The 20,382-nt window shown below is 43.2% G+C and overlaps 1 long non-coding RNA gene across 2 annotated transcripts in view; it reads left to right on the top strand.

The window, feature by feature from the left end:
• Nucleotides 1–20,382, top strand: part of LOC122231190 — a 73,114-nt gene that overhangs the window by 24,639 nt on the left and 28,093 nt on the right. Inside the window, exons 4-5 of one of the 2 annotated variants that reach the window (XR_006208383.1) lie at nt 68–192; nt 18,417–18,786. This is a non-coding gene — a long non-coding RNA (uncharacterized LOC122231190). Of the gene's footprint in view, nt 1–67; nt 193–18,416; nt 18,787–20,382 lie in introns of those variants that run through there. The other variant, XR_006208382.1, reaches the window with a different exon arrangement.

The following is a 20,382-nucleotide window of genomic DNA, read 5'->3' as shown; positions in this document are numbered from 1 at the left end:
AGGGAGAACATTATTAAAATAAGTAATAGGAACATTTTCCCCAGAACTGAAGGTTATGAATTTCTAGTTTGACAGGGTCCACTGGGTGCCAAGCACGATGACAGAAAAAGACCCCACTGAGGCATATCGCTGTGAAATTTTAGAGCCCTAGAGATGAAGAAAAAAAATCCTAAAAACTTCCCAAGACACAAGGTAGGTTTCTTGTTTTGTTTTTGTTTTTGTTTTTGTTTTTGTTTTTACAAAGGATCAGCAATCAGAATGGCCTCATAATGCTCAGTAAAAACATCAGAAGCTGGAAGAAAATAGAGCAAGCTATCAAAATCCTGAGGGAAAATGATCCCAACCTGTAATTCTGTATTCAGTTCAATTATCAATGAAAAGTTGAAGGGAGGTAAAGACATTTTTAGATAACGCAGCATTATTTTTCTCGGAATAAACCAAGCTAGAAGGTGACATGGGATTCAGAGGGTCTAAATCAGGAGAGTGGCGAAGGAAGCTTCTAGGATTCGAGGTGCTGGTCAATGGAAACAACCAGTACAGTGGAAGGAAAAAGCAGTTAGGGAGGTCTGTGAGAAAAAACGGAATGAGTAGAGATGATCTGAATTGCTTGGTTTGAGGAAATGTCAAAGTGCTGTTAGAAGGCCTGAGAAAAATAATTGCTTGGTATCCAGAATACTAAGCAAGTGAAAAAAAAAAGAGGTAATTATTAACTTCGGGGTAAACAAAAAGTTGTCCAAGAAGAGAAGCATATCTTGGTACACTAGCTCAAGTGAGGAAAAATGATATAATCATAATAAGGTCAACATTAAGTGTTAACGTAAGTAGGAATTATAACCACCTTGAGCATAAGAGGGGAACAGGTACTGCTTTAGAAAAGCAAACTCCTCCTTCATCAGGCTGGCCAATAGTTGATGGGGAACTCGACAGATGGAGACATAGCATCTAAGTTTGTCCTTTAGAGTTATGAAGGTAAACACCAGAAAAAATATGCAAATGAGTGATCATGGTGGCCTCTGGGGTGAAGAGGAGCTGATTTTCATTAAAGGTGTATTTAGCAAAATTTAACTCCTTAAACTAAGAGCAATCGTTACTTTGAGAAAGATAAAAGTGAAGTTTTGAAGCTTTGCAACTCTTGTATGCACCCCTCCTTCATCAGCCCGTGTGAACAGAATAAAATCTCCACTCGAGGTTAAGACCTGGCTCAGGCTTACCCTTCTCCCTGAGTTTGATGTGAGGAGGTCTGGAGAGGTCGTCTTGCTCACAGACCTCACCCCTGCTGGTGATGGATGTCTACCATGTGGCAATGGTGGGGAAGAGAGAGCAGTGGACTGGGGTTAAAAGATTTGGGTTCAAATTTAGTTTCTGCCGCATGTTAGCCACTTGGTGTTAGAAAAAAACTCATCTCAAATATTCCCTGTGCACCCACAAGACAGCTGTTAGACACTGTTAGACACTGTTAGACACTCCCCAAAGACACTAACATCCCTGTCTTTGGGGAGATTAAGGAAGGGGATAAGTTAGCTTCCTCATGGATAGGGGCTGCTGGCTGGCTCAATCAGTAGAGCACATGAGTCGCTCTCTCTCTCTCTTTTTAAAATTTCAATCCAAGTTAGTTAACATACAGTGTAATAGTGATTTCAGGAATGGAATTTATTGATTCATCACTTATATATCCCAGTGCTCATTCCAACAAGTGTCTTCCTTAATGCCCATCACTCCCTCTTAGCCCATCCCCCCACCCAACACCCTAACAGCAACCCTCAGTTTATTCTTTATATTTAAGAGTCTCTTATGGTTTGTCTCTCTCTCTGTTTTTTATATTATCTTTGCTTCCCTTCCCTATGTTCATCTGTTTTGCATCTTAAATTCCACATATGAGTGAAATCATATATTTGTCTTTCTCTGATTGACTTATTTCACTTAGCATAATACACTCTAGTTCCATCCACATTGTTGCAAATGGCAAGATTTCATTCTTTTTGATTGCTGAGTAATATTCCACTGTGTATATATACCTCATCTTTTTTATCCATTCATCACTTGAGGGGCATATGGGCTCTTTCCATACTTGGACTATTGTCGATAGTGCTGCTATAAACATTGGGGTGCATGTGCCCCTTTGAATCAGCACTCCTGTATCCTTTGAGTAAGTACCTAGTAGTGCAATTTCTGGGTCATAGGGTAGTTCTATTTTTAATTTTTTGAGGAAACTCCATACTGTGTTCCAGAGTGGCTGCACCAGCTTGCATTCCCACCAGCAGTGCAAAAAGGGTTCCCCTTTCTCTGCATCCTTGCCAACATCTGTTGTTGCCTGAGTTGTTAATGTGAGCCATCCTGACAGGTGTGAGGTGGTATCTCATTGTGGTTTTGATTTGTATTTCCCTGATGATGAGTGATGTTGAGCATTTTTTCATGTGTCTGTTAGCCATCTGGATGTCTTCTTTGGAGAAGTGTCTGTTCATGCCTTTTGCCCATTTCTTTACTGGATTATTTGTTTTTTGGGTGTTGAGTTTGATATGTTCTTTATAGATTTTGGATACTAACCCATTATCTGATATGTCATTTGCAAATATCTTCTCCCATTCCATCAGTTGCCTTTTAGTTTTGTTGATTGTTTCCTTTGCTGTGCAGAAGCTTTTTATCTTGGTGAGGTCCCAATAGTTCAGTTTTGCTTTTGTTCCCTTGCCTCTGGAGACATGTCAAGTAAGAAGTTGCTGCAGCTGAGGTCAAAGAGGTTGTTGCCTGTTTTCTCCTCTAGGATTTTGATTGTTTCCTGTCTTATATTTAGGTCTTTCATACATTTTGAGTTTATTTTTGTGTATGGTGTAAGAAAGTGATCCAGGTTCATTCTTCTGCATGTCGCTGTCCAGTTTTCCCAGCACCATTTGAAGAGACTGTTTTTTCCATTGGGTATTCTTTCTTGCTTTGTCAAAGATTAGCTGGCCATACGTTTGTGGGTCCATTTCTGTATTCTCTATTCTGTTCCATTAATCTATGAGAGCACATGACTCTCATAGTTATGTGGATCATGAGTTCAAGCCCCATGCTGGGCATGGAGCCTCCTTAAAGAAAAAAAGACATATGGGGCGCCTGCGTGGCTCAGTCGGTTAAGCATCCAACTTCAGCTCAGGTCATGATCTCAGGTCCCGTGAGTTTGAGCCCCGTGTTGGACTCTGTGCTGTCAGTTCAGAGCCTGCAGTCTGCTTTGGATTCTGTGTCTCCCTCTCTCTCTGCCCCTCCCCTGCTCGTACTCTCTCTCTATCAAAAAATAAATAAATGTTAAAAAAAAGAAAAAAAGTAATAATTTCTTCATAGATAAAATAGGAACTCATTTTTTCACTTATTCAACAACTACTTACTGAACATCTTTGTGCAGGAGCCTGGCTCTGAGCTGGGATAAAACACCAGGAGAACCTGGCTGCTGGGAAAGGAGTAGCAGTGACTATGGCTGGGGCTCTGGGTTACCAGACTTGCAGAGCACATGAAGACTGCAGGATAAAGAGGGACCAGAAACACAGCATCTCAGGGCCAAGGCCCAGACTCAAAGCCCTTTTACTGGAAGGTGGGGTTACATTAGTGGTAGCTAGCTCCACCCTACATTATACCATTATATTTTCCTTCTTAGGACTATTTCCAGAGGGCTAGGATTTCAGGGTTTTATAGATGAGAGCCTTAAAAAATGTCTAGGGGGTACCTGGCTGGCTCAGTTGGTTAAGTACCTGACTCTAGATTTTAGCTCAGGTCATGACCTCACAGTTTGTGAGTTTGAGCCCCACATTTGGCTCTGTGCTGACCGTGCAGAGCCTGCATGGGATTCTCTCTCTCTTTCCCTCTCTCTGCCCCTCCCTGCTCTCAATTAAATAAATAAAATAAATAAATAAATAAATAAATAAATAATCTAGGCCACTAATTCCTACACTTTTCCAATTCATAAGTCAGTAACATCACCAAACTGATTTGGTGGGCTAACAGAGAGTTACCAACTTCTTACTTGCTAAATGAAGACATGGGAAAGAAACATCCAGGAGAAAAACCCAGCTACCATCTACCATAATTTCACAAAAGAAATGACAGCTTACTATAAAAGGTAGGAAAGACATAATCTCAGAATAAAGGACAGACTTTTACACTTCATGAAGTTAACTCCCTTCATGAAAACATACTATGTTGGCTTTATTTTTCTCATTTCACCGCAGACCTGCACTGAACCACGGCCAGCTTCAGGCACCCTTTTACTCACCAATCCCTTCGTGTTATGGGTAAAGAGATCACGGGTCAAGCCTGGATCAGATGTCCGGGATTAAGAGCCAGGACTCAGAGCCCTGTCTCCCACCCTCTTTCTCAGCTTCCATTTGTACTACAAATCCACTCTGGTGGGCAGGAAAGAGTGGAATCACTGACCAGCTCCTGCCCTGATGAAAGGAGAGAGAAAAACTTAAGGAGAATGACTTCCCAGTGAGTCTACTGTCCTCTCTCACACCTTCCTGACACCTCCACCCCCCAACTGCCCGCTCTCCAGGCCCCCTCTTTGGCCTTCCTCTGTGACTCGTGACTCTTGTAGGATTGGACGCATCTGACACTGTTGACGATTCTCTCTCCTTGAACCTCTCCCTCCCCTGGCATTTTGCACCAGTGTCTGTGGGTTCCCCTTCTGCCTTCTGCTTCCTAAGTAACCCTTCCTCCTTCACTCATTCCTCTTTCTGTCTTAGAAATGTAGGTATTCCCTGGCATTCCCTCATTGATCTCATTCATTACCATTTACATGTGGACAGTTCCCAAACTTTTACTAACCCCAGTGCTGTCCTTTCTTCCGAGCTTCAGACTCATGTTGTTAATGGATATGTTGATATCCACCTGTAACTCTGGAAGTCACCCAAAATAACATGTTGTAGTCAGAAAGCTTCCTTTTCCTTCTAAATCTGCTCCTCCTTCCCTTTTTCCCTGCCTCAGCTACAGCTATCGCCCTCCACTCTACCTCCAAAGGTAGAGATTTTGGAGTCAAACTTGACACCTCTTCCTTCCTTCCTGCCACTTTTGGATCTGGCACGCATCCAACCTATCCTTTCTTAGAAATGTCTTGGGGCGCCTGGGTGGCTCAGTCGGTTGGGCGTCTGACTTCGGCTCAGGTCACGATCTCACGGTCCATGAGTTCGAGCCCCACGTTGGGCTCTGTGCTGACAGCTCAGAGCCTGGAGCCTGCTTCGGATTCTGTGTCTCCCTGTCTCTCTGACCCTCCCCCACTCATGCTCTCTCTCTCTCTCTCTCTCTCAAAAATAAATGTTTAAAAAAATTAAAAAGAACTGTCCTTCTAATCTTAAATGTCTTTAAGCCCATCCTCACTGCCTAACAGTGTCGTTTTATTTCCTTTGCTAGTGCGACTAGTGCAGCATTTCCCTAATTGGCTGCCACACCAGCACTCACCCACTTCTTTCGTGCCCAACTGCTCTATTATCTAAAATACAAACCTGAGCATGCCGCTGTCTTTCTTATGAAACCTCTATTAGAATGAAAAAATTTTTTAAAAAGGAGAATTTTAAAAAGTATAATCCTCAATGCTGATGAGGATGCTGTGAAACCGGCAATCTCATTTATTGCTAATAGAAATGCAATTTGTTGAATCATTTTAGAATGCAATTTAAGGATACATCATAAAAGCTTAAACATATTCAGTCTTTGACTAGTAATTCTACTTTTGAGAAGCTGAGGAAATAACCCCATCTATGAAAAAGCTTCATGAACAAAGATATTTATTACATCATTATTTATATGGAGAGAAACTGGAAAGAGCCTAACTATATTACAATAAAAGTAATCTATGATACTGGATGGCCTATTATACAGCTATTAAAAATGACATTTACTCATAGAAAAAAGACAAAATAAAATACACTAAAATGTCTGTAATGATTATTTCTAACCGGTGGGATTATGGATGACTTTAATTTTCTTTTTTTATAATTTTCTATATTTTCCAAAGTTTCTACCATAAATAACTATTATAATTAGGTAAGAAAATTTAGTTTTAAATACTGCTTAGAATAAGTTTATGATAACTGAAAAAAAGAGCAGCATATCAAATTGTACATAAAACATGATCTCACTACAACCACAAATGAGAGTATAAGGAAATACAGCAAACCATTCATACTGATTGCCCCGTGGTGATAGCACTGTAGGAAATTTTTTGTTGATTTCACCTTCCTGCTTTTCCAACTATAGTGGAAGAAGAGTAGACACACACACACACACACACACACACACACACACACATCCCCCATTGCCTGCAGGATTTAACCCACATACCTTACTATGGCCTAATTGACACAGGGACCCTGGATGACATTTAAAAAAAATTGAGCTATAACTCGCATACCATAAAATTCACCTTTTAATTTGTACACCTCAGTGGTTTTTAGTATATTCACTAAGTTGTACGACCTAATTCCAGAACATTTTTATCAACCCCAAAAGAAAGCCTGTACCAATTAGCAGTCACTCCCCATTCCCCCCTTTTCCCATCATTAATCTACTTTGGGTTTCTATTAATTTGTCTATTCTGGACATTTCGTACAAATAGAAGCATAGATGATGTGGTCTTTTGCATCTGGTTCTTTCATTTAGCATAATGCTTCGGAGTTCATCTGTGTTGTAGCCCATGTCAATACTTCATTCCTCTTAATTGCCAAATAACATTCCATTGTATGGACATACCACATTTTGTTTATTCATTTATCAATTGATGGGCATTTTAGTTGTTCTCACATTTTGGCTATTGTAACTCTTGCTGCTGTGAACATTCATGTACAGGTATTTGTGTGATTATGTTTTCAGTTCTCTTGGGTATATATATAGGAGTGGAATTGATGGGTCATGTGGTAAGTCTATGTTTAACTTTTTGAGGGACTGGTTTCAAAGCAGCTACCGTATTTTACATTCCTACCAACACTGTATGAGGGTTTCAATTTCTCCACATCCCCACCGACACTTGATAATGTCTGTCTTTGTTATTGTAGCCATTTTAGTGGGCATAAAGTGGCATCTCATTGTGGTTTTGATTTGTATTTCCGTAATGAGTAGTGATATGAAATTTTTCATGTACTTAATTGGTCATTTCTTTGGGGAAATATCTATTTAAGTCTTTTGCCCATTTTAAAATGTAAGGTTGTTTGTCTTTTCACTGTTGAGTTGCAACTGATCTTTGTATATTCCAGTCTCTTATCAGATATATAATTTGCAAATATTTTCTCCCATTCTGTGGGTTGTCTTTTTAGTTTGATGGTCTCCTTTAAAACACAAAAGTTTAAAAGTTTTTTTTAATGTTTATTTATTTTTGAGAGAGAGAGAGAGAGAGAGAGAGAGCGTGAGTGGGGGGACCGAGAGAGAGGGAGACATAGAATCTGAAGCAGGCTCCAGGCCCGTCAGCATAGAGCCCGAAGCAGGGCTCAAACTCACAAACTGCGACATCATGACCTAAGCCGAAGTCGGATGCTTACCCGGCTGAGCCACCCAGGTGCCCCAAAACACAAAAGTTTAAATTTGAAGTTCAATTTATCTATCTTTTCTTTTCTGCTTTTGGTGTCACAGCTAATAAACAAACCATTGCCTGATCCAAGATGATGAAGATGTACACCTAGGTTTTCTTCTTTTTTTTTTTTTAAGTTTATTTATTTATTTTGAGGTGGGGGAGGGGGCGGAGAGAGAGCAAGGGATGGGCAGAGAGAAAGAGAATCCCAAGCAGGCTCCATGCTGTCAGCTCGGAGCCCAACACGGGGCTCAATGCCCCTAAACACAAGATCATGACCTGAGCCAAAACCAAGAGTCAGACACTTAACTGACTGAGACACTTAACTGACTGAGACACCTAGGTGCCCTGCACCTGGGTTTTCTTCTAAGCGTTTTCGTTTTAATGCTTGCATTCAGGTCTTTGATCCATGTTGAATTACCTTTCGTATGTGGTGTGAGGTGGGAGTCTAACTTCATTCATTTCCATGTGGATGTCCGGTTGTCCCTGCACCATTTGTTAAAAAGACTATTCTTTCTCGGGAGATCGAGCCCTGCAGAACCTGCTTGGGATTCTCTCTCTCCCTCTCTCTCGGCCCCTCCCTTGCTCTTGCGTGCACATGCTTATGCGTGCTCTCGCTCACTCTCTCAAAAACAAATAAGTACATTTTTAAAAATTAAAAACAATACTATTCTTTCTCCACTGAATTAGTTAGCATGCTGGTTGCAACGAGCTGACCTTAAATATCAGGGCCGGATGACATTTTAGCTTATCTGCTAGTCTTCATCAGACTTCTGTTTGCTAAGCTTTTCTCATCCTTGATACCTGTGGACAGGCTGGTCCTTCACCTAACATCCACTTGTGTTGGTAGCTGACCATCTTCATTCTCCAGATATTATCTGTACCCACAGCCTTCCCTTCTCCCCCCAAGGCAGTCAGCTTCTGTGTGCCTGGAGCATTTTGCTCATACCTCTCTCTATCATTGCTCTATTCACCTTGTATTAATGTGATTTATTCATGAATTCACCTGGATATACTTTGAGATTTCTGAGAGCTGCACCCATGTCTTAATTCTCTTTGAAGCATGCAGCACGGCACCTGGCACTTAACAGGTATTTCACGAATGTCAGTTGAGTGACCATTGACTGAAATTTCTGAAAATAAGCACTATGCTGAGGACTTTAATGGGAAGAGAAAGGAGCAAATTATTGGATCAATGCCTCTCACCCTCTCCCCTTCAATTCCAGAGACTAGTATTTGTTCATTCATTCATTTGTTCAACAAGTTTTTATTAAGTACCTGTTCTGTGCTAGGCATTGAACTAGGAGCTCAATGTGATAATGTGGTGAACGCAAGCAGACGTGGTCCCTACCCTTAGTGGTGTGTACAGGGTAGTGCGTAAATCAACATTAGTAAAATAATCACATACGCACAAAAAATGCAAGCACCTGTCATCAGACCATCTCTTGTGCTCTCTACCTACCTCCTGCTCATGTGTTCATTGGTAATTTGACCACCGGGCTCACTGACTTTCTCTGTACCTCCACTCGTGCCATTGTCTGTGGTGACCCTAAGACCCATGTAGATGACCATCTGTTACCCTGCCTCTTGTTTCTTGATGCTTCAATACCATCATCCTCTCCTCCTCCGCACCTCAGCCATAGTCACACACAGACCTTGCCACAAGTACAGAACCTCTAAAGTTTCCATTCCAACCATCCCATTCAGATCATCACCATGGATCTTCCCAGCTCAGTGATCCTAGGACTACCGTTCCAACGATTCTCCCACCTATTGAGGTCTTCAATCCCCTGACCCTCTACCATATTTTCCTGTCCTTCACCACATAGGTCCTCCTTTCCTCCTCACCCAACCTAGACTCTATGGCCTAGTATTGTGATTGTTCCATAACGCCCATGCTCCCTGTGTCCACCTACCCAAACCCCAACCCTGGTTAAACCCTGTGGAGCACCTCTTTCGTACTTGCCCCTGGTCACAGGAACATGGCTGGAGAAAACAGTAGCAACTGCACAGACAGGTCTTGTTTTACATTTAAGTCCTCAAATAAGTGGACTGCCTCAGCACTGCCCAGCGATCCTACTACCGTCCCCAGTCAGTCTGCCACCCTCCAAGGTGGCTATTTGTACCTTCTCCTCTTTTCTCCAGCCTCAGTGCCCTTCTCCTGCCTAGTTCTCAGCTGATGATCTCATCTTCCTATTCACTGAGAAAACAGAGGCCATCAGAATGCTCATTATCCACCACTAAACTGACCAGCCTCCAGCATCAATATGTATGTGCTGTGCCCTCTCCTGTCGCAGATTACAAATTGTCCCCGTGCATGTGGAGCGCCAAGCTCTCCACCTGGACCCTGGACCCCATTCTTCCTCATTTATTGGAGGACTGGTTGCAGTGATCTCTCTCTTGTGAATCACCAATGTCATCCTTCCTACTGGAACATTCCTTTTAGCACACAACTATATGGCAATGCTTCCCATCTTAAAACAGAGTAAAAACCCAAACAGAAACACCCTCCAGAATGCTCATGTGTTGCCCTGCTCCTTGTTGTAGCAAAATTCCTCAAAAGACTTGTCTAAATATCCTCCAACCTCATGTCGTACCTTCCCAATTTGCTCTCTCAGTTGTAGCCACATTGGCTTTCTGCTGTTCTTTGGACTTACTAAGTTCATTCCCGCCCCAGGACTTTTGTCCTTGCTGTTCCTTTTGTCTGAACTCGTCTTTCCCTTCCCCTCTTCATGGTTTGTTCCCTCATTTCACTGAAGCCTCATTTTAAGTGTCATCTGTGCAGAAAGTGTCATCTTCTCCACTGCCCTTATCTGAAGTGCTTACCTCTGCTCCTGCCACCACACTAATCCTTACCCAGCCTTCTCTTCCTCACAGCACTTACCACGGCCTGATGTTCTAGTAGGTGTGTATGTGTTTGTTTGCTTATTGCCTCTTCTTCTGTTAGAGTGGAAGCTCCCTGGGGACTTCTTTGTTCACCATTATATTCCTCACCTCCAGAATGCTGTCTGGCACATAGTAGACACTCAATAACTATGAATTAATAAATAGATGGATGGCTGAACATGATTCTGTGAGGATGTAGAAGGGAAGGATTTACCCAGTCAGGAAAGGTAGAGAAAGCTTCCTTGAGGATGTATGATATTGGGACAAAAAGAGAGGGCTAACCAAGTGAGCTAGGGAGGGACAAATATTCCAGACATCAGGAGTGTGCAAAGGTCCTGGGGCTGGAAGGAGTGCAGCAAATTCAAGCTGAGAGAAGGCCTGCATGGGGCACAGGGAATGAGAGGGAGCCGGTATGAGGTGGGCAAGAGCCAGGCCCTGCCATTCTTCCTACAAAAATGCCATGAAGGGCCTGGAGGCCTGGGGTATGCTCTGGCTTCTGTCCTAACAGCAGTGGGAGGCCTTGGATGAAAGGCACAATGTGATTAGATTTGCATTTGAAAAGCTCCCCCTGATGCACTTATTATTGCTAATAATGATGATATGATGATGATGATAAATGCTTGCATCTGGATAGTGAAAGGTCTTTTCAAAGTATTTTCACACTCTCCACCCGAGCCTCAGCCTCTTGAATCCACCAGCAAAGCTGCTGAACCTGAGGATGTAGTGTGTTCCACTGTTACAGGGATCAGGTTTTCTGAATCCCAAATCAGGGCCCATGGTCTGAGAAAGGACATTCTACCCCCACCCCTCCTTATTTTTTTTTTTTAAGTATATAAAAGCTATACATTCCAATCACATTTAATTACACACTTAACAAACTGTCTCCATTAAAAAAATGCCCAGATATTGAGACCGTTCCAGAAAGTTAGGGGGAAGTTATTACTGTAAGCAGCCTCGCATCGTCAACAAGACGTAGTCACACTTTTAAAGTGATATGTGTCCTAAACATGGTTGGGCTATAAATTCAATATATTAGGACAATGATTTAAAAGTCAGCCAAAGTTCTTCTCCCTCCTCCCCTCAGTAAAAGGGGAGTCGCTCCTGAGAGTTTGGAGGTCCTGTTCTGATTTTGGGGGGGTGGGCAGGAGAGTGGAGAGAATGCTGAGGCCTTGACCTTTTGGGAGCTGGGGGCTCAGGGGGTCATGAGCACAATGTCCCTTCAGGGAGATAACCCAGCTAACATATGCTGCTGTTGCTGTTGTGTATTTTGAGTGATGGTGAACCTGCTGAGTTTATGAATGGGAAACAAACTCCAGGGAAGGCAGGAGAGGATGGTGGGTAGGAACAGAGGCAGATGAGGGTAGACAAAGATTCTCTGATTCTAGAAATAAGTGTGCCTGTATACACACAAATACACGGGAAGATGCTAAAATCAAGTCTTCCCCTGAGTCTGTTTGGGAGATGGGCAGAGGGACTCAGTGTGATCTTACAAATGGAATGATGGGCCTTAAGATGTCTTTCTAGAAGTCTCCTGGAGGAAACCAAGAGGAAAGGGTGACTTTCTGGGCGATGACTGTGGAGAATGGTCACAAAAGAGAGGCGCGGTGAGCCCTAGGGACCAGGGAATTTATGGCAATCAGCCATCAGAACTAGAACGTGAATGAGTCACGTTCTTTCCTTCTGCTATTAGTAACTGGCATCACTTGGCTGGGAAATAAAAGGCCGAGATGTGATTTTATAACTGCTTTCAAGTAGGGAGAAGGTTTTCCTTTGGAAGATGGTCATGAGCTGTTTTCAGCCCTTAGGAGGGGGAAACCAGCTTATTCCCATGCTGGGTGTAGATTTCAAGAGCTTTTCAGTTTAAGAACTGCCAGACGCTGGGGCTGGCTCTGGATGAAGACTCAGGAAGTCCCCAGAGGGTCCTGAGGTCTCAGCATGAGGCTTTAGAGTTGGGGGTTCCATGGGGGTGTGCTGTCTTGTTCCCTAAAGCCTCCTTCTCCAGGTGTGGGGCAGTGGTATGTGGGCTCCATCAGCACCTGCCCACAGCTCTCCACACTCTGGAACGATCCTCAGATGGTGCACCTGACCACATCCTGGGAAGGCCAGTCTCCTCACCTCTTGGGGAAGATGGTTGGGTTCACCATCTGAATCATGAATGCAAGAGGCCCATGTCCTTTCCAATGCCATCTGACGTGAGAAGTATGACAGAAGGGAAGTCAAAGTGGAAAGAGACAGTCGTCTTAACCAATTGTTGTTAACATATTTTACAAAAACACATGATCATGTAAACTCATTACCAGGCCCCTCTAAGGGCGTTGCAAGGGGCTCATGCAAGTGTGTGTATATGTGGGGGGGAGGGGGTGGATAAACCCCTGAAGTTTCATTACCTTCAAGGCAAATCCATCTTTGATGCCCAGCACTGTACATTCATGACTTTATTGAATCTTTACAATATTCCTGTGAGATAAATACTGTTCTGTCTCCATTTCCCAGGAGACCGAGACTTGGGGAAGTTAGGAACTTGTCACACAACTGGGGTGAGTGAACAGGGGTTTGAGCCCATTGATCTAACTCAAGGGTTAGCATTTATTTCGTTTTCTTTTAAAAAGAATCTTTTTAATGTTTATTTTTGAGAAACAGAGAGACAGTACGAGTGGTGAAGGGCAGGGAGAGAGAGGGAGACACAGAATCCGAAGCAGTTTCCAGGCTCTGAGCTGTCAGCACAGGGCCCGATGTGGAGCTCGAACCCACGAACTGTGAGATCATGACCTGAGCTGAAGTTGGAAGCTCAACCGACTGAGCCACCCAGGCACCCCAGGAGTTAGCATTTCTTTTTTTTTCCTTTTTTTTTTTTTAATTTTTTTAAGGTTGATTCATTTTTCAGAGACAGAGACAGAGCGTGAGCGGGGGAGGGGCAGAGAGAGAGGGAGACACAGAATCTGAAACAGGCTCCAGGCTCTGAGCTGTCAGCACAGAGCCTGACCCGAACCCACAGTCCATGAGATCATGACCTGAGGCGAAGTCAGAAGCTTAACCGACTGAGCCACCCTGGCACCCCAAGAAAACTAATTTTAAAATGATCGTGAGATAGTAGGCATTTTTATCTACACTATCTCATTTAATGTCTTTCTTTAAGTGTGTTTGTTTGTTTTATAAAAAGCACACAAAAAGGCTCCGATGTGGGGGCCGAACTCATGGACGGCGAGATCATGACCTGAGCCAAAGTTGGACGCTTAACCGACTGAGCCACCCAGGTGCCCCAGGAGTTAACATTTCTAACCACTACTCCCCACTGCCTTCTCTTACCCTCCAGGAGCATATATTCCTAGAGAAACCAAGCACATGTATGTAGTGTCCTACCTTCCTTCCAGTCTCTGCTCAAATATCACCTCATCAAAAAGAGCTAACCGGGTGAGGTAGGGAGGGACAAGCATTCCAGACAAGAGGAGTGTGCAAAGGTCCTGGGGCTCGAAGGAATGTGGCGAACTGGGGAAGCCTGCCTAGGGGCACAGGGAATGAGAGGGAGTTAATATGAGGTGGGCCTGCCATTCCTTTTTACAAAGAATGGTCACCCATCCTCAACCCTGTTCTAATTTCCTCCAGTGCGCTTTTGATCAACTGACATACTCTATACTTAATTTCTATCAACTTCCTTCTTGCTAGAATGTGAATTTCATGAAGGCAGGGACCTCATCTGTTTTATTCATTGCTGTATGCCCAGTGCCTAGGATGTTATCTGGCAATTCAGGTGGGCATTTGATATATATTTATTGAATTAACCAATTACACGATTAAATAGTTACAGTACCAGCCCTGTTCTTCATAAATGGCTGGAGCGTGTTACAGCCAACAGGTGTTATAGTGGTTAGAAGACCGAAAACATTTCAAACCAGGAGATTATCAGACAGGGTTTCCAAAAGGAGGTTGGCCCGTGAAGGATGGCTAAGCTAATATATATATTTAGGAGGCAATGGCGGGGGAAGGGATAGGATTGGGTAGCGGTCCAGCAAGCTGCTTGGCATGCCTCCCAGCCTCTGCCAGGCTCCTTGGATGTGGGCCTCTGTGCTATATTCACACATCATCTAAGTGGGTTGTGAAACACTGGCACTAGCTACCAAGGGATGCTATGGTTTCTCCTTCCTTGGAGATCTTTAAAAATAGGAATAAGCAATCAACTGTCCTAAATTCTTTAGGAAGGGAAGCACTGGCATTGTTGGCTCCTACAGTGTATGAGGTAGTTTAACTTTTTCATCTGATACAAGCATCTCAAGAACTTGTGAGGTTGGTACTATTATTATCCCCATTTTATAGATGAGGAAACCATCTAGGAAGGAAGCTCATACACCAGTTATGAGATGTGTCTCTGTGACTGCAGAGCCTGTGGGCTCCCCGCTACCCCCGAGGCTCTGACGCTCTGTGCTCCAGTCTGTCCTTTTAGGATGTGTGCATCCTGTATTAGAATAGCACAGGGTGCTTCCTAAGGCTGACAGTAACCAGTAGAAGTCTCATAATGGTGGGGGCAAAAGTGACTCCTGTCATGTGACTGAATTTTATTTGATCTTAGGGCAGGATTTCTTTGAGGCAGGAGGTTGGACCAGACGACCTGTTCTTGCCTCCGCTGCAGTGTTGTTTTAAAACGTTGTAAAGAGGTGGGATGAGTAGCAGCGATAGCTTGCTAGTTCAGGGGACTTCGGATTAAAGCACTCACTGAATTAACGCCGGGTGCCCAATGTGGAGGGGTAGTTACATCAGTCCAGTGATGTATTGTTCCAGCCCTGCAGGTAGACAGGGCATGGAGTAGGTATGCAAGAATTTTATAGGGAAGAGGCAGATGGCGGAGAAGGGGAAAGTCAGGACTTGGAAGGCACATGAACTTAACCCTTTATGCACATCCTTTGAGAAGTGGCCTGGGGCTGTGACATTAGCCTTGGGTTCAAAATTCTTGCTTGGCCATTTGCTGAGCTGGGCAGTCTGGGGTGAATCAGATAACATTTCTCTGCCGGCCAGCATTCTTTGGTTGCATGCAATGGAAACCAACTGTGGCTGCCTTGAGCGGGGGAAGGTCACAGAATGGGCAGAAAAGCCCCAGCCTCTGGCCTCAGGAAGGGCTGAGGGATGAACTCTTCAGAGTGGTGTTCAGGGCTTTTCATCACTGGGTTGAGAATTCCTCTGTGCAGGGTGAGGGCTGCAGGAGAGGCCTGGGTCCCACACCACCCTCTGGGCAGGAGGGCAGGATGCTTTGACTGTCGGTTTCATCATTACAGTATCCAGTGATGGGGGGAGCGTTCCCTGATGCAGAATCAGGGCAGAAACATTACCTTCCCTGCAGAGGTTTCTTGTAAGGATTTGCGTTAATATATCTAAACTGGTTTGCACAAACAACTTCCAGGAAACTGTAGTTATTTCCGTAATATGGCCAAATCTTTGTTATCCCTTTTGCAGACTGTCCATGGTGACTTTTATTTATTGATTTGTTTGTTTGTTTGTTTGTTTGTTTATTTATTTATGAACTCCAGTGTGCACCTTTAGAAAAGGAAGAACATATCCCTCTATAACTAAAATAATATCACAGTTAACACAATTAATAACCATTCTTTTATATCACCTAATATGTCCATATTGAGATTTCTTTGCGGACTGTTAAATCTAGCCCGATGGCTGCCTTGCACAGTCTCTCTCTGTGGGCTCAGGGAGATAAGCTCATTGTAATATTCGCCTAAGCCAACCAGAATTGGAAAGGTACATCTGTTACAGGAAAAAAAAAATCATGGACTGTATTTCAAGTCTAAATAGAGTTGATCTGGGATTTCCCTCTGTTTTGGTGTTATTCGGGTCACCACTCCCCCTCATTAGTATCGACTGTATTTAACACTGCCACAGTTAATGAAAGCTTTAGCAGTTAAGCACGTACACGAAATCCCCTATTACTCCAGGGTGCGTGTCCAAGTCTTCCAGTGCAATTCAACAAACATTTATTGAGTGCCTACTATATGCAAAAGATTTCTCCTTATAACCAGCCTCATGGGCCAAACTTCATTTTTTTTCCCCCAGCAAATTTTATACATCAGGACAGATTTGGCTGTCTAAAGTGGGAGAGAAGGAGCAGTCACACTACAGAATTACTTATCTATGAATTTTAAGATCTACTAAAAGGAATCCTCCTGGTTCCTTTGGGGACAAACATTTCATAATAGAAATGTTTAAAAATCATTTTTAAAAAGATTTTTTTTTAAAAGGTTAGCCTGTTCGTTTCTTCTCGCCTAGTGACACTTTTCCTACCAAAGACAAGGGCAAAGAGATTTGCAAAGGAGTGTCTTCTGCAGAATCTAGGAAACCACAGCCTTTGGGGCTTTATTGTAGCAGGGAAAGACAGCAATTCTCAACCTGGAGTCTTCCCCAAAGGCTGCTGTTTCCAGTTCCTTGAGTCAGAAATCACTGTCTCCAAGACAGCAAAAAGAAAAAGAGAAGTTGTGAGGCAGGGTTAAAAAGGTACAAAATATAGTGTTTTATAAGACCGGATGTGAGCAGTAATGTGGGGAAATGGCCCTCTTCGACTCTGCTGGCGGGAGCGTAAGTAGATACAACCTTAATGGAGGGCAATTTGGAAATACTATCAAAAGCCCTAAAAATTATTGTGCTCTTGGAATTGATCCCAAGGAAATAGATAGGGCCATACTCAAAGATTTATCTATTGGAGTAGTCATTGCAACATTGTTTATAATAGTGGAAAATTGGAAATAACCTAAATGTCCAACCATAGGGGACTGCCTTGGGTTGGCTCAGCAACTTACAGGGCATCCTTCCATGATGGAATATTATTGGGGCATTTGAAATGATGGGGCTCTCAGGGTCCATGGTTCAGGGAATCTCTGTAATTAAATGCCAAATCATGCATGTGTATGTGTATGCAGGCATGTTCTGGTGGAAGGGGAGGATTCTATGGATTTTCAAATTGATACATGACCCAAGAGAGTAACAAATCACCATTGTGGGAAACACTTCAAGCAGAAGGATGTTGACAACAAATTATTACATTAGAGAGTGAAGGGTGGGTTAAAAGCACATATAATATAATCTTATTTTTGTAATACATGTGTATGCACGTATGTGTAGGAAAAAGATGAAAAAATTATCCACCAAAATGATAATCATGGTTATCTCAGAACAGTGAGATTATAGGTGATACTGATTTTTTCTTTGTTGTATTTTCTAAAAGTTACCATTAGCATATATCACTATTACCTTAAAAAAAATTTTTTTTAACATATGAGTATCGACCCTGCAACCTTGAACCACACTGCCTTGTCCCAACTGGCCAGCTGAAGTGTGTGTGTGTCGGGGGGGGGGGGAGGGGGGGTCTCTGGCGAGTTTCTTAACTTCTCTAGGCCTTAATTTCCTCATCTGTAAGGTGGGGATGGTCATAGTTCATATTAATATATGCCAGGGCCTGGCACAAGGTAGGTGCTCAGGGAAGGTTGGCTATTGTTAGCAAAACAGAAGTGAGGCAGGGTGGTATGTGCATGAGCTTTGGAGACACACAGACTTGGGTTTGCACCCAGGTTCGCAACTCCTTAGCTAGTGATCCCCTTGTGTAAGCCTTACTTTTCCCATCTGTAAAATGGACACAAAATACTGATCTTGCTGGGCTAATTTCAGCACTGGAGAAATACATTGTGCCTAATCCATAGTGGTGGCCTGAAAGATAGGAAATTTCCAACTAAAGTAGAATTGTATTCTTTGGGAACTGACAGTCAATGTTTAGAGAACTAACCCTTTGGCTTTCTTTCACACCTTAACACAGATCTTCACCTCAAGCTTCAGGCTGTGACACTACAGTGAAGATGCTGGCCTAGCACATGGCTTCTTCCATAGCACATGGCATTCCGCCCATCTAGCTAGTATTGCCACTGTGATTAGTAATAAGTGTTACTTGTGGCGTTATTATCATGTACTGGTCCTGGGATGAATCATTCTTTTTCTCTGTTCGTACTTTATCTCCTCTCTCCAGAACTGAGCTGCTGACCACAAGAAAATACTGCATACAAAAGAGGGCTTACTGGAGTTGACTAGAGCTTAGCCACCCTCTACTTTCGAGTGTTTTGGTTGTCTTGAGCCCTACCCCCACAAGTTACCTAATGAAGACATTGCCTTGTGGAGGACCATCGTCTCTTCTGAGATTTTAGGGGATTTTGATATTTGCCTGATGTCTAGTATGTGCTTGTCATCGTACGACGTCATTGTCTTATGGCGTCTTGCAGAGGCCGCGTACTGATTCTTCTCTTGTCTTTGTGTTGCACAACCGATCCGTTGGCGATTCTCTTGGCTCTTCTGGGGGGTGCCTGGGTGGCTCAGTCGATTGAGCAATTGAGCATCAGACTTCAGCTGGGGTTATGATCTCGCGGTCCCATGAGTTCAGGATCTCAAGGTCTGTGAGTTCGTCGGGTTCTGTGCTGACAGCTCGGAGCCTGGAGCCTGCTTCGGATTCTGTGTGTCCCTCTCTCTGCCCCTCCCCCACTCGTCCTCTGTTTCTCTCCGTCTCTCAAAAATAAATACATGTTAAAAAAAAATTCTGTTGGCTCTTCTTTGAAAATATGCCCAGAATCTAACCCCTTCTCCCCACTTCCAGAGGTACCACTTTTGCCCCAGCTGCCATCAACAGGATTTTTAAAACACAGACTTGATTTTTTAGAGCAGTTTTTGATTCATAGCAAAATTGAGTGGAAAGTTCAGAGAGTTTTCCTATACCTCCTGCCTCTGCCTCCACAGGCTCCCCCATTTATCAACATCCCTCAGCAGAGTGGTACGTTTGTTACCATTAATGAAGCTACATTGACACATCACTGTCACCCCAAATCCACAGTTTACATTAAGGTTCACTCTTGGTGATTCAAATTCTGTGGGTCTCGACAAGTGTGTAATGACATATATCCCATTAGAGTATCATACAGAATAATTTTACTGCCCTAAAATCCTCTCTGCGCTGCCTATCCATCCCTCCCTCCTACCTCCCCCAGCTCCTGGAAACCATTGATCATTAAAAAAAAATTTTTTTTTTTAATTTTAGAGAAAGAGAGGGGGAGAGAGAGAGGAGGGGGGAGAGGGGCAGAAGGAGGGAGAGAGAGAATCCCAAGCAGATTCCACGCTCAGCATGGAACCTGATGGAGGGCTTGATCCCATGACCTGGGATCATGACCTGAGCTGAAATCAAGATTGGGACACTCAACCGACTGAACCACCCAGGTGCCCCAAGCATTGATTGATCATTTTACTGCCTCCATAGTTTTGCCTTTTCCAGAACATCATATAGTTGGGATCATACAGTATGTTGCCTTTTTAAAGTGGCTTCTTTTACTTAGTGATATACAGCTCAAATTCCTCTGTGTCTTTTCATGGCTTGATAATTTTTTACTGCTAAATAATATCCCATTGTCTGGATGTATCACGATTTATCCCTACTGAAAAGCATCTTGGTTGCTTCCAAGTTTTGGTAATTATGAATAAAGTTGCTCTAAACAGGTTTTTGTATGGACATAAGTTTTCAGTTCCTTTAGGTAAATACCAAGGAGTGTGATTGCTGGATCGTATGGTAAGAGTATGTTTAGTTTGGGGGCACCTGGGTGGCTCAGTTGGTTGAGTGTCTGACTCTTGATTTTGGCTCAGGTCATGATCCCAGGGTGTGGGATTGAGCCTCATGTCAGACTCCAAGCTGAATGTGAAGCCTGCTTAAGTTTCTCTGTCTCTCGCTCTCTCCCTCTGCCCCTCTATCCTGCATATACTCTCTCTCTCTCTCTAAAATAAAAATAAAAAAAAAAGAAAAAAGTATGTTTAGTTTTGTAAGAAACCGCCAAACTGTCTTCCAAAGTGGCTGTACCACTTTGCACCCCCATCAGTAGTGATGAGGGTTCTTGTTTCACTTCCTTAGCCGTGTTTGATATTGTCAGTATTCTTGATTTTGGCCATTTTAATAGATGAGC

This window comes from Panthera tigris, chromosome D1 (genome assembly GCF_018350195.1).
Source record: "Panthera tigris isolate Pti1 chromosome D1, P.tigris_Pti1_mat1.1, whole genome shotgun sequence".
NCBI classification, from domain to species: Eukaryota; Metazoa; Chordata; class Mammalia; order Carnivora; family Felidae; genus Panthera; species Panthera tigris.
The sequence above is the reverse complement of the archived record's forward strand: the minus strand, read 5'-3'. Positions and strand labels throughout refer to the sequence as shown.